This window comes from Polypterus senegalus, unplaced genomic scaffold (genome assembly GCF_016835505.1).
Source record: "Polypterus senegalus isolate Bchr_013 unplaced genomic scaffold, ASM1683550v1 scaffold_6022, whole genome shotgun sequence".
Classification (NCBI taxonomy): domain Eukaryota; kingdom Metazoa; phylum Chordata; class Cladistia; order Polypteriformes; family Polypteridae; genus Polypterus; species Polypterus senegalus.
Genome location: NW_024378098.1, coordinates 6613 through 18843, shown reverse-complemented (window position 1 = coordinate 18843; position 12231 = coordinate 6613). Strand labels below are relative to the sequence as shown.

General features: G+C 37.7%; 1 long non-coding RNA gene across 1 annotated transcript; it reads left to right on the top strand.

Annotated features, from left to right (window-relative positions):
- The first annotated feature begins 3371 nt into the window (after positions 1-3371).
- Positions 3372-11813, top strand: LOC120519546. Its single transcript, XR_005631570.1, has 3 exons — positions 3372-3553; positions 10118-10270; positions 11573-11813. It is a non-coding gene; the product is annotated as an uncharacterized LOC120519546 (long non-coding RNA).
- Positions 11814-12231: the final 418 nt, after the last annotated feature.

The window sequence follows — 12231 nt, the reverse complement described above, 5'->3', positions numbered from 1 at the left end:
TCCCTTTTTTCCCCCACAACCAAGACATGCAGGTTAGGTGGATTGGCATTCTAAATTGGCCCGGTGTTTGTGTGTGTGTCCTGCAGTGGGTTGGCACCCTGCCCAGGATTGGTTCCTGCCTTATGCCCTGTGTTGGCTGGGATTGGCTCCAGCAGACCCCCGGGGACCCTGTATTGGATTCAGCGGGTTAGAAAATGGATGGATGGGATCCTTACGTACCTTGGTACACATATGGAATAAAATATGTTACTATTATAACGATAAACACACATACTGTATGTGAATGGATGTTAATTAACAAATCTCATTATTTTGACCAAGGTTTCTGGGTTGTAAATTTGAATGTGTAAAGCAAAGGAATTTGAATAGAATTCTGGAATAAATTTGTGAAATACTTCCATCGCACAAACTTTATGGTCTGATTACATTTTCTTTTTATTATAAGAATCTTGATATTAAAATATTATTTTGCTAACCAAACAAATTATTTAAATGCAACCCCAGGAACAGTTTGGGTTTATCTTGTTTTTGAGAATGCATTTGATAAGGTCCCACATGAGAGGTAGGGCATCAAACTAAAGAAGTGTGTAGATAGAAAGTGTCTAAAATACTGCAGGAAAAATGGTTATGGTGAAAAAGAGCCTTATAAGAATCAGGTGATGTTAAAAGTGGCACTGTCCAGTGGTCAGTGGCAGAACCGCCAATGTTTATATATTTATATATATATATATATATATATATATATATATATATATATATATATATATATATATATATATATATATTATATCTGATATATGAATGATCTGTCCCGGTGGGCTGGGTTTGCTTCCTGCCTTGCGCCTGTGTTGGCTGGGATTGGGTCCAGCAGACCCGTGACCCTGTAGTTAGGATATAGCACGTTGGATAATGGGACGGATGGATATAAATGATCTGATTAGCAAGATAAATAGGAAACACGCGGAAGTCTGCGAGATGATACCAAACTAAGTGTGTTGCCATATAATCTAGAATTAGTCAAATCATTACACAGGCTTTGACTGATAGATGATAGATAGATAGATAGATAGATAGATAGATAGATAGATAGATAGATAGATAGATAGATAGATAGATAGATAGATACTTTATTAATCCCAAGGGAAATTCACATAATCCAACAGCAGTATACTGATACAAAAAGACAATAACTATGAATAATGTTAGCATTTACTCCCCAGGTGGAATTGAAGAGTCGCATAGTGTGGGGAGGAATGATCTCCTAGTCTGTCAGTGGAGCAGGACAATGACAGCAGTCTGCTGCTGAAGCTGCTCCTCTGCCTGGAGCTGACACTGTTTAGTGGATGCAGTGGATTCTTCATGATTGACAGGAGTTTGCTTAGTGCCCGCGCCTGCACAGATGTCAAACTGTCCAGCTTTATTCCTACAATACAGCCTGCCTTCCTAACAAGTTTGTCCAGGCGTGGGGACGCCCTTCTTTATGCTGCCTCCACAGCACACCACCGGGTAGAAGAGGGCACTTGCCACAACCGCTGGTAGAACATCTGCACCATCTTATTGCAGATGTTGAAGGATGCCAACCTTCTAAGGAAGTATAGTCGGCTCTGTCCTTTCTTACACAGAGCATCAGTATTGGCAGACCAGTCCAATTTGACATCCAGCTGCACTCCCAGGTATTTATAGGTCTGTATCCACAGTCTCCTCTGATGATCACAGGGTCCAGGAGGGGCCTGGGCCTCCTAAAATCCACCACCAGTTCCTTGGTCTTGCTGGTGTTCAGCGTGTAAGTGACTTGAATCGCACCATTTAACTAAGTCTTTCATTAGCTTATACAAGCTTGTCCGATTTGTGGCAGATAAAATTAAATATACATAAACTATTAAACTATGTACTAAATATACATAAAACTATTAAACACAGTAGAAATATTAGATTTGAACACACTATGGTAGACCTAAAAATTGAAAGTGCACCTAGTGAGAAGAAGGTATTGTCATGGAGGACTCGCCACCATCTACATCCAGACAATGTACAGAAGCCATTAAGAAGGCTATAGGGCATTAGATTACATAGCATGATGTGTTTTGTACAAGTCAAGCGCGTTTATATATACAATGCATGAGGGAGGCTTCACCTGGAGTACAGCAAAAAGGTTTGTTCTCCAGGCTACAAAAAAACACATAGCAGGACTATGGTCGTCAATGTGATTTTCTACAATGTGGCGTAAAAACTGCGAAAATATCATTGCTTTCAAACAGTGTCAATTTACAGACGGAATCGGTTGCACCAAAATTGTGAAATCGGTCGTTTACCAAGCCCCAGTGTAGTAAGTGTAAGAGCGAGTGTTAAGAGTCCACTACTCTCCTTACCAGAATTCGGCGTCGGTTCTTTTTGTCTTGCTGGCGACCACGGTAGCGTAGCCGACTGAGTCTTCGATGTGTGGAAAGGCACAAAGAGATGGCCATCCCAGTTTTGTGGACTATTTGCCAGTTATATTTATTTCTTTAAGAACACAAATGTGGACATACCGCACTGAGCTACACAAAAACACTTCTTTTTTTTCTATCTCCCAACTCCACTCACCAAATTTCTCCTCCCTTAAACAATCTATCAATTAACTTTATTGGAATTTCCTGATATGAACTCCTGCTTACATAAGATAATTCATAAAATGAAAAGCGGGATCTTGGATCAGAGTTAATTATATTCTATAAAAGGCAGGCGATTATTATGACAAATACTGCACCTTTATTTTTAATGTTTCACTTTCGAAAGGGTTTAGTCTAAATTTAATACTTACAGTATGTATTTCAAGTTTTTTGTTTATAATATATTGCTTAAAGCTTTGGAATTACGTTGCGCGTAAACATGTTTATGCGTAGAAAAACTAATTTGGTTTTGCTTTAACGTTGTTAAATTTTAAAGGACCTTTCACCGTCTCTCCATGAAGAAGTGAATGTGACCTTCATCTAAATTTTATTTGCCTTCCCTCTAACCTCTACGTACAACCGTCGTCTCTTTTAGTCTTTTTCGTTACCTTTCACTTATCTGGGGGCCCCGTCACTCGCTTGGCCCCTCGTCGCGGTGATCCCCACTATCGTGAATTTACAAAGGACTGCGCATCAGCCACACACAAACCTAACAAAAGCCAAGCGCTCGAGACACCTTTTCACGTTGCGCCACCTTTACTCATTTTCACTTTCTCTGCACTTTGTGTCTGTCTGTCTATAATAAAAGTGCAGTCACCCCTGAGCGGCGTCGACACACGTGAGTCTTCCACGGGCCACGCGCGAGGTTTGTCCTGGTTACCCCTTCGCTTTGCGCGCACTGGACGCGGCGGGGTAACAGAACATCAACTCACTCACCTGTTTCCGGGGCTCACCAAGCGTCTTAACGAAAGTAATAACATCACAAAAGATACACCCACTGGGCGGAAAAGCTGACGCGACTTTCTGCAACGTAGAGATAAACCTGAAGGGAAATTCTGGTCACGCGCTTTGTTTTTGGAGGAACGGTTGTAACAACTTTGCCGTTTTGATCCTGCCTATGAATGGTAAGCCTGTCAATAACGCACTAGTTGTTCAATGCATTATGATTAGGGTTGTAGTTCCTTCGCTTTAGAGTAGTAATCCACCAAACGGAAGTCGTTTTGGGCATAACGTGTGTACAGGTACAGTGGCTTTCTTAAATTGGAGGCTGGCACGGAGTGAGGTTTAAGGCGTGTTTAACTGCAGACATGAGCTACTGCCTAATGTTTCAAAACACGTGTGTGTAAAAATGATCATACTAATGCAAACATTAAACTCAATAAGGTAATGTATTGTAATGTGTCGGCGTGCATTTCTTCAGTGAGGCTGCAATGCGCATTTTAAATATGATGCAGACCACAGGGACGTTTCTAAAATGTAATTGTATTAGAGTCTTTTGCCCCCCTTATGGGTATCTAGGTTGAAACGAAGAATCGTGCCCCCATACTTCTTGGGTTTTGAAATAAATTAAAAACGACAAAAAGATAAAGGGCTTTGTACTATACAGTGGTGTGAAAAACTATTTGCCCCCTTCCTGATTTCTTATTCTTTTGCATGTTTGTCACATAAGATGTTTCTGCTCATCAAACACATTTAACCATTAATCAAATATAACACAAGTAAACACAAAATGCAGTTTTAAATGATGGTTTTATTATTTAGGGAGAAAAAAATCCAAACCTACATGGCCCTGTGTGAAAAAGTAATTGCCCCCTTGTTAAAAAATAACCTAACTGTGGTGTATCACACCTGAGTTCAATTTCCGTAGCCACCCCCAGGCCTGATTACTGCCACACCTGTTTCAATCAAGAAATCACTTACATAGGAGCTGCCTGACACAGAGAAGTAGACCAAAAGCACCTCAAAAACTAGACATCATGCCAAGATCCAAAGAAATTCAGGAACAAATGAGAACAGAAGTAATTGAGATCTATCAGTCTGCTAAAGGTTATAAAGCCATTTCTAAAGCTTTGGGACTCCAGCGAACCACAGTGAGAGCCATTAGCCACAAATGGCAAAAACATAGAACAGTGGTGAACCTTCCCAGGAGTGGCCGGCCGACCAAAATTACCCCAAGAGCGCAGAGACGACTCATCCGAGAGGTCACAAAAGACCCCAGCACAACGTCTAAAGAACTGCAGGCCTCACTTGCCTCAATTAAGGTCAGTGTTCACGACTCCACCATAAGAAAGAGACTGGGCCCAAACAGCCTGCATGGCAGATTTCCAAGACGCAAACCACTGTTAAGCAAAAAGAACATTAGAGCTCGTCTCAATTTTGCTAAGAAACATCTCAATGATTGCCAAGACTTTTGGGAAAATACCTTGTGGACTGATGAGACAAAAGTTGAACTTTTGGAAGGCAAATGTCCCGCTACATCTGGCGAAAAGGAACACAGCATTTCAGAAAAGAACATCATACCAACAGTAAAATATGGTGGTGGTAGTGTGATGGTCTGGGGTTGTTTTGCTGCTCAGGACCTGGAAGGCTTGCTGTGATAGATGGAACCATGAATTCTACTGTCTACCAAAAATCCTGAAGGAGAATGTCCGCCATCTGTTCACAAACTCAAGCTGAAGCGATCTTGGGTGCTGCAACAGGACAATGACCCAAAACACACCAGCAAATCCACCTCTGAATGGCTGAAGAAAAACAAAATGAAAACTTTGGAGTGGCCTAGTCAAAGTCCTGACCTGAATCCAATTGAGATGCTATGGCATGACCTTAAAAAGGCGGTTCATGCTAGAAAACCCTCAAATAAAGCTGAATTACAGCAATTCTGCAAAGATGAGTGGGCCAAAATTCCTCCAGAGCGCTGTAAAAGACTCATTGCAAGTTATCGCAAACGCTTGATTGCAGTTATTGCTGCTAAGGGTGGCCCAACCAGTTATTAGGTTCAGGGGCAATTACTTTTTCACACAGGGCCATGTAGGTTTGGATTTTTTTCTCCCTAAATAATAAAACCATCATTTAAAAACTGCATTTTGTGTTTACTTGTGTTATATGTGACTAATGGTTAAATGTGTTTGATGATCAGAAACATTTTGTGTGACAAACATGAAAAGAATAAGAAATCAGGAAGGGGGCAAATAGTTTTTCACACCACTGTATATCCGGCGCATAAGCATCTACCTCCCCATTTGACTCCATCTAATGTTTATCCATTGTGATTCTGTTTTAAAGGACTGCATTTACCATTATTTTAATTAACCACAGCCTAATATGCTGTTCATTTTTAGAGCAATTCTTCTTTTTTTTTCAGGCGTTGCAGAGGTTTTTGGGGATTACGATGATGCAGCCACTCACACCAGGACTTTTACTTGAATCCTCACTGGATTACCTTCTGTGTGAAATCCCTCTGAGACTTTACGGTTTTAGAATAGTCAAGTCAAATTTATATATTTACTTTTAAAACAAGTAAAAGTTAACCAAAGTGCTGAGCAATAATAAAATAATCAACAACAGATAAGAAAAAGGAGTAGTAATAATAATACATTAGAATAAAAGGATAAAAAAGGTAATAACACACCTAAGAGCAATGCCTGACAGTTAACAGCCATAAAAACTTACAGTTGGAGTCTGGGTTGTCCAAGATAGTTTTTCTGTTTAATATAATTAAATGTAGTTTTTCTCAGTGCTCGTCACTGTTCTCAGGTAAAATTAAATATTTTTGCTCTACATATTCTACATTTCCTCTAATATCCAAAAGACATTGTGTACTTTGCCCAAAGTGGTGACGGATGAACTGTGAGGTATTGACTTGGAGTCTGTAAAGTCTACCTGTGCAAATGATTTGGCGTTTCTGCATTAATAAGAGATCCCTGTAATTGAACAATATTGAACAATACCCTGGTCTCTGTTGGAGCCTACATGAATGCCATTCTTCTAGGATAAGTTTTCAGAAGCTTGTTACTCAGAGTTAGGAGTAAAAAAGGAATTTATGTCCATGTTTTTTAAATCAGGATTTGCAATGGGATTCTAAGTCATCTACTAATTGCCTGGATTAGCTGCCATAGCTCATATTCCTGGAGATCAAGTGTCTTAGTCTGAGGTAATGACTAAAAGGCACAAATTAACTGTAAATACACATGCATGGAGAGAGTGCATAAACTCCACGTTAAACTGATATATCCACCAAACTGCTAGAAGTCCAAAAAAACATAATAAACACATGGCGTTCATCTTTTTTACCCCGGTATCTTTGTAGCACAGGTGCCCAACACCAATCCTGGACTATCACAGTGGCTACAGGGTTTTATTCTGACCATTTTAAATTTAATAAGTGACCGGTAATTAAGTTATTTTAATTGATTTGCTGTTTAATACTCAGATTCTTTAAATCAGGGTTGGGAAAAATCAGCCCTGGAGGGACTCAGTGGCTGCAGGTTTTCTTTCCCAACCCAATTGGTTCGTAAGATGTAATTTATTGTTGATGATGCACTTATTGCTCGAGTGTCATTTTTCTGCTTCATTTTTGTTCTCTTGCTTGTTAAGATTTTGAGCTCTTAATTGCAAATTTTAGTCTTAAACAGTTGTATTCATTGTTTTAAATGCTTCTGCTCCTTATTAGAAATAAGATGCAAATGACAAAGTAACCAGCAGTTCTTCATCTAGCTTGTTTCCATTTACACCTGTATGTGTTCATTGTGCAATATTTGGTTTCATAAAATACTCTGAAGGAAACTGAAGAGAAAATGAAGAACTGAAAATTACTCATCCATTTTAGGTTTCTAATCATTTGGATGATATCATTAGAAAGGACAAAAATATTTTTTTAATAATTACCTGACATTGCAAAGTTAAAAAACTAACAAGTCATGATATTACATAAGACCTGTTATAGGTAAGGATTGTTTTTTAATTAAGCATCTGGGTTGGAACAAAAACCTGAAGCTGCTGCAGTTCTCTAGGAGCGATGTTGATCACCCTTGCTTTAAAGGAACTAGTCATTCTTCAAAATGAGGCAAAAGGTGCAACAAAAAAGGAAACTTTAAGGGTCAGCTGGATGGTCGCAGAATGAAGAAGACAGGTAGGCTTTTGTACTAGACTTTTGAATTCTGCAATACATTATTAAGTACATTGTCATCTAATTAGCCGGCTTTACTGGGTTACAGAGAGTCAAGGAAGCTATTATCTAACATCTCCTAATATTTTGCTGTTTAGCATTAGCTCACTACTGTTGTGAATTTGTCAGTTGCTAAAATTTGGTTGTGTTTCTCGCGATTCAGAAAGAACATTGGAGTAAGGTGTGTTACATTAGGCTAGTAATCTTAATTGGCAGGAGCTTATTAAATGACATTTGTGCTAAAATGAAATAAATTAAAAGATAATGATGAAATGAATAATCACATAAAATGCCATGATATATATGAATGAGTCATTAAATTTGAAAGACTAACAATATATATTAAAGAAAGACTGATTGATAGATGATAAAACCCACAAGAAAAAAGAACTTCTGAAATAAGTGGTGCTGGCATTAAATACAGTACATTATGCTGCTATGTGTTGTTTGAGCAAATCCTACTGTGAAACAAGCAACCTTTAAAAATACGGCCATTTTGAAATAATACCTCCAAAAGTGAAATTAAAAGTATATCAGTAAGTACATTATTGAAAAAGAATAAAATTATGAGCATTTCATGAAAACGTGTCAGTTTTTATTTATTCATGCATTTTTAATAATTTAATAAATCTGCTATATATAATGTTACAGTTTCTCAGAAGTTAATGGTTCATTTATAAATATAATGTCAGTTTTTATCTATCTATCTATCTATCTATCTATCTATCTATCTATCTATCTATCTATCTATCTATCTATCTATCTATTATATAGTGCCTCTATCTATCTATCTATCTATCTATCTATCTATCTATCTATCTATCTATCTATCTATCTATCTATCTCACCCTGTAAGGCTTTGATATTCTTCTAGTGTGCCTAAGGCAGTGTGCAACAAATTAATTTAAGAAAATGTGCAGAAATGGGCTTCAGCGGCCCCCAGTGGCACAGCACTGCAATAACTGAATGAATAAGAAGTAAAACAATATACAGTATAGTAAGTACAATATACATGTGCATTACTATAACACTGAACAAATCTTTATCTTCATATGTGATATAATCTGTTCTTGCACTTTGCTTTCTAGCTTGTACTGTTGTATTGTATTTCTGCGGTGGCCATGATAGATTGGCTGTCTAGCTCTGTAAAGAGGATTACTTGTGTTCTGTTTTTTGTGTTGTATTTACCCCACTTTTGACAACCATTCCACATCCATCCTACCTGGAAGGGTGTCTCTTTCTTTGAATTGCCTTTCCCAAGATTTCTCCCTTTTTTACCCTACAAGGGTATTTTGTGGGAGGTTTTTCTTATCTTCTTAGAGAGTTAATGGGGGGTTCAAAAAATGGGACCTGTTAAAGCCCATTACAGCAGTCCTTGTGTGATTTTGGGTTATACAATAAATAAATTGTTGTTGTTATAATAGGTATTTATAGAGTCATTATTGCAATGTGTGCAGTGAAATTTCTGTCTTCCTTACCTGAAAAGTCTTAGATGCCATATCTGTTCACGTTTATAGAATATGGTGGTGCGGAAGGAGAGAATAACAGGTCATGAAAGTGGTTGCTGCTTTACATCACCTGCAAATAGCTGCTAGGTTAGCTTTAAAATATCCTAAATAAACAAAATGACTAAAGTATAATAACAATTTTAAGTCTCACATTATTTTGTTATTTACGTATCATTGAATAAAAGTATACATCTACCAATATGTGTAATGCAATATCAATCTGTAAAATTCTTTACACATACCTGGTCTTCATGGTATCATTTTGAGTGGAACTCCTGGCTTCCAGGAGCAGCTTTTGCAGAGCCACAGTACCGTGATATCAGTGCAGATTTCACATGACTTCAGTGTAGTTTTAGGGCAGAAGTTTGTATACACAGGACTGGACTTTTATACACATTGACAGAAAGCAAACTTTGAACATCCTAACCACACCAACTCTTAACAATAACATACAACAGAAAGTTGCCATCCTAAAACTGTGACGATATTATACATTACATTAACCTCTAGCCTTGCGTTCCATCCTGAAACTGCCATCCTAGAACTGTATTAATGTCATGATACTGCTTCTCTGAAGATATATGATATTGCAGCCTTCAAGAGTGTCTCCTGTTTATGCCATAATACGCATAAAGGGTGAAGGGATCAGGTTTGCTAACAGGTAAAGGTATAAACTCTGTACATTTAACTAACACATCTATATGATAAAATAACAAAAATAATACTATATATTATTTATATAGCATCTTTCCCATGCCCAAAGTGCTTCACAAATATTCAAAGGAATACAACAGGAATAAAGGTAAAGATTACATGAATAACACAGAATACAAACTAGGAATTAAACAGTAAACACCAAATAATATATAAATACATGAAACACAAAGTTCTGAATTATATTAATAAACATTAATCAGATAAAAAAGAAAACCAAGAACAACTAACACAATCTGTGTATGCTTGCATGTACAAATGTAAATGTTGATATTACAGTACAATTTTTAATTTGTACTCAGGACATGCTGGTGGAATTCTATCTCCTCATTGGTTTTGGTATTCCCCAGGAAGAGCTGGAATCTGTAACAAGAGACTGGGAAGTCTGTGCTGACCTGCTTGGCTTGCTGCTCCAATTCTATGAGGAAAAGAGATTTCAGAAAATGAGATGAGAGGTGAGATGATTTCAGCTACTATATTTTAACTTTCTTTCACAGCCTCGAGGACACCTGACCTTTCAAAGAAAAGCAGAATTAAATAAGCTTATTCCTCTTGTGTGGTTCACATATTTGTCAAGGATTAAATGATCAACTATCCTTTTAATCTCTTCCTTTATCTCTAATAGCTGCTCTTCGGCCCTCACTCTTATTCTTTCCTTTCATCTCCCCAGCTTTGTTCCATCATTTTCCTGCTGTATATGTAAAGTGTTTGTTCTCCTTTTCAGATGCACACCTGGTGACGCCTACACAGCTGAAACATTTTGTCTCTAACCTTCTTTTCTATTTTTTTTCAGCACTGGAATTCCCTTTCATTTTATAAATGCACATTGATATATTCCTTCACTAACTCCATATTTTAATTTACCTTTCTATATGTGGATATTTAGAACATTGCTTTGATCCTATAGTTAATTGTTTTGTTGCATTGTTCTTACATTTTTGCTTTGAAATGCTTGATATTAGCCACTATATCACATTCAAAATGGTAATTTATAATGTATCAAAGGTCTGAAAGTGATATTAAACATCCATCTGCCCAACAACAAAATAAACATTTTATTTCATGAAAAGGATTAAGTCTTGTTATTTATCTATGTTTATCTGTGACTCACAACTACTTATTTTAGCCTGTCCAATCCATCCATCCATTTTCCAACCCGATGAATCCGAACACAGGGTCACGGGGGTCTGCTGGAGTCCAATCCAAGACTTTTAAATATTTTATACTTATTAATGTTGGTTTTGTGTGACATGCTGGCACAGTGGTAGAGCTGCTTCCTCACAGCAAAAAGACTTGGATTCACATCATGGGTCCTCCCAGCATGGAGTTTGCATGTTCTTCCCATGTCCCGTGTCTGTGTGGGTTCACTTCAGATGCTACAGCTTCCTCCCACAGTCGAAAGGCATGTAATTTAGTTGGATTGGTGACTCTGAACTGGCCCTAATGTGTGTGAGTGCATTGACCCTGCACCCTGCACTGGTCTGACTGCTTGGGATTGAGCAGACTTGGGAAATAGAATGGTATGGTAAGCTGTTTTTCATTGTTGTATACTGTATAGCCTAACCCATCCCTGCTTTCTTCGTAGACACTGCTTTTGCCCCCATGGAGTTATTTAGTGCTTGTGACTGTTTCCTGTTATGAAGTTAATTCCTGTTTGTTTGTAGTCAAGCAATAGAATCACACCAGTCACATCTGAGATTCTGTAAAAATACTAGGATCATAACCACAAGTAAAGTTCTTGCTGTTTGTTTTGTCAGGTTGTGACCAATGCTCTGAAGATCCCAGGCAAGAGAATTGCTTTCTAGAGGAAACAAATGCAAATTTCCCTCTAGTACTCCAGCTTTGGTCCAAGAGGATTAATTGTGAATTAAAATCCTTTGTCAGAGTACCCAGCTGAATCAGTGGGTGTGCGATTTAATTACGCAGTCAAAGTTACACCATATCGTGGAGATTTGTTTACCATGTATCAGACTGAAATTCTTAGTACAACATTGTGAATAGACTGACAGCCTTTTGAAAGTGTTTATTTTAAAATCTGTTGGTTTTTTTTTTTTTTAAGAATGCTTTACATACATGCTGTTAGAAATGTATCTTTTGGTGTTATCATTTAATCAAGAAAGGGAACCTGCTTTTGTAAAATGTGGTATGAAACCAGTCACGTGTCTGAGTAGGCATCAGGAATAACAATTTCAAAAATGTACATGTGACATTCAAGTGTGTTCAAAATGTTTTTAGTTACTCTGCCAAAGAGTCAGCTATCACATTTTTGTTTATTACATGTTTTTGTAACAGTGAGTCTTATTCAAAAATAACCATGATAATTATCAACCTTTCCAGCAGTTTTCAGTAGTAGTCCTCATTTACATAATCTTAGTGAGTCAAAGGTACAGAATTGGAGGTAGTCAGCAGCATGTTC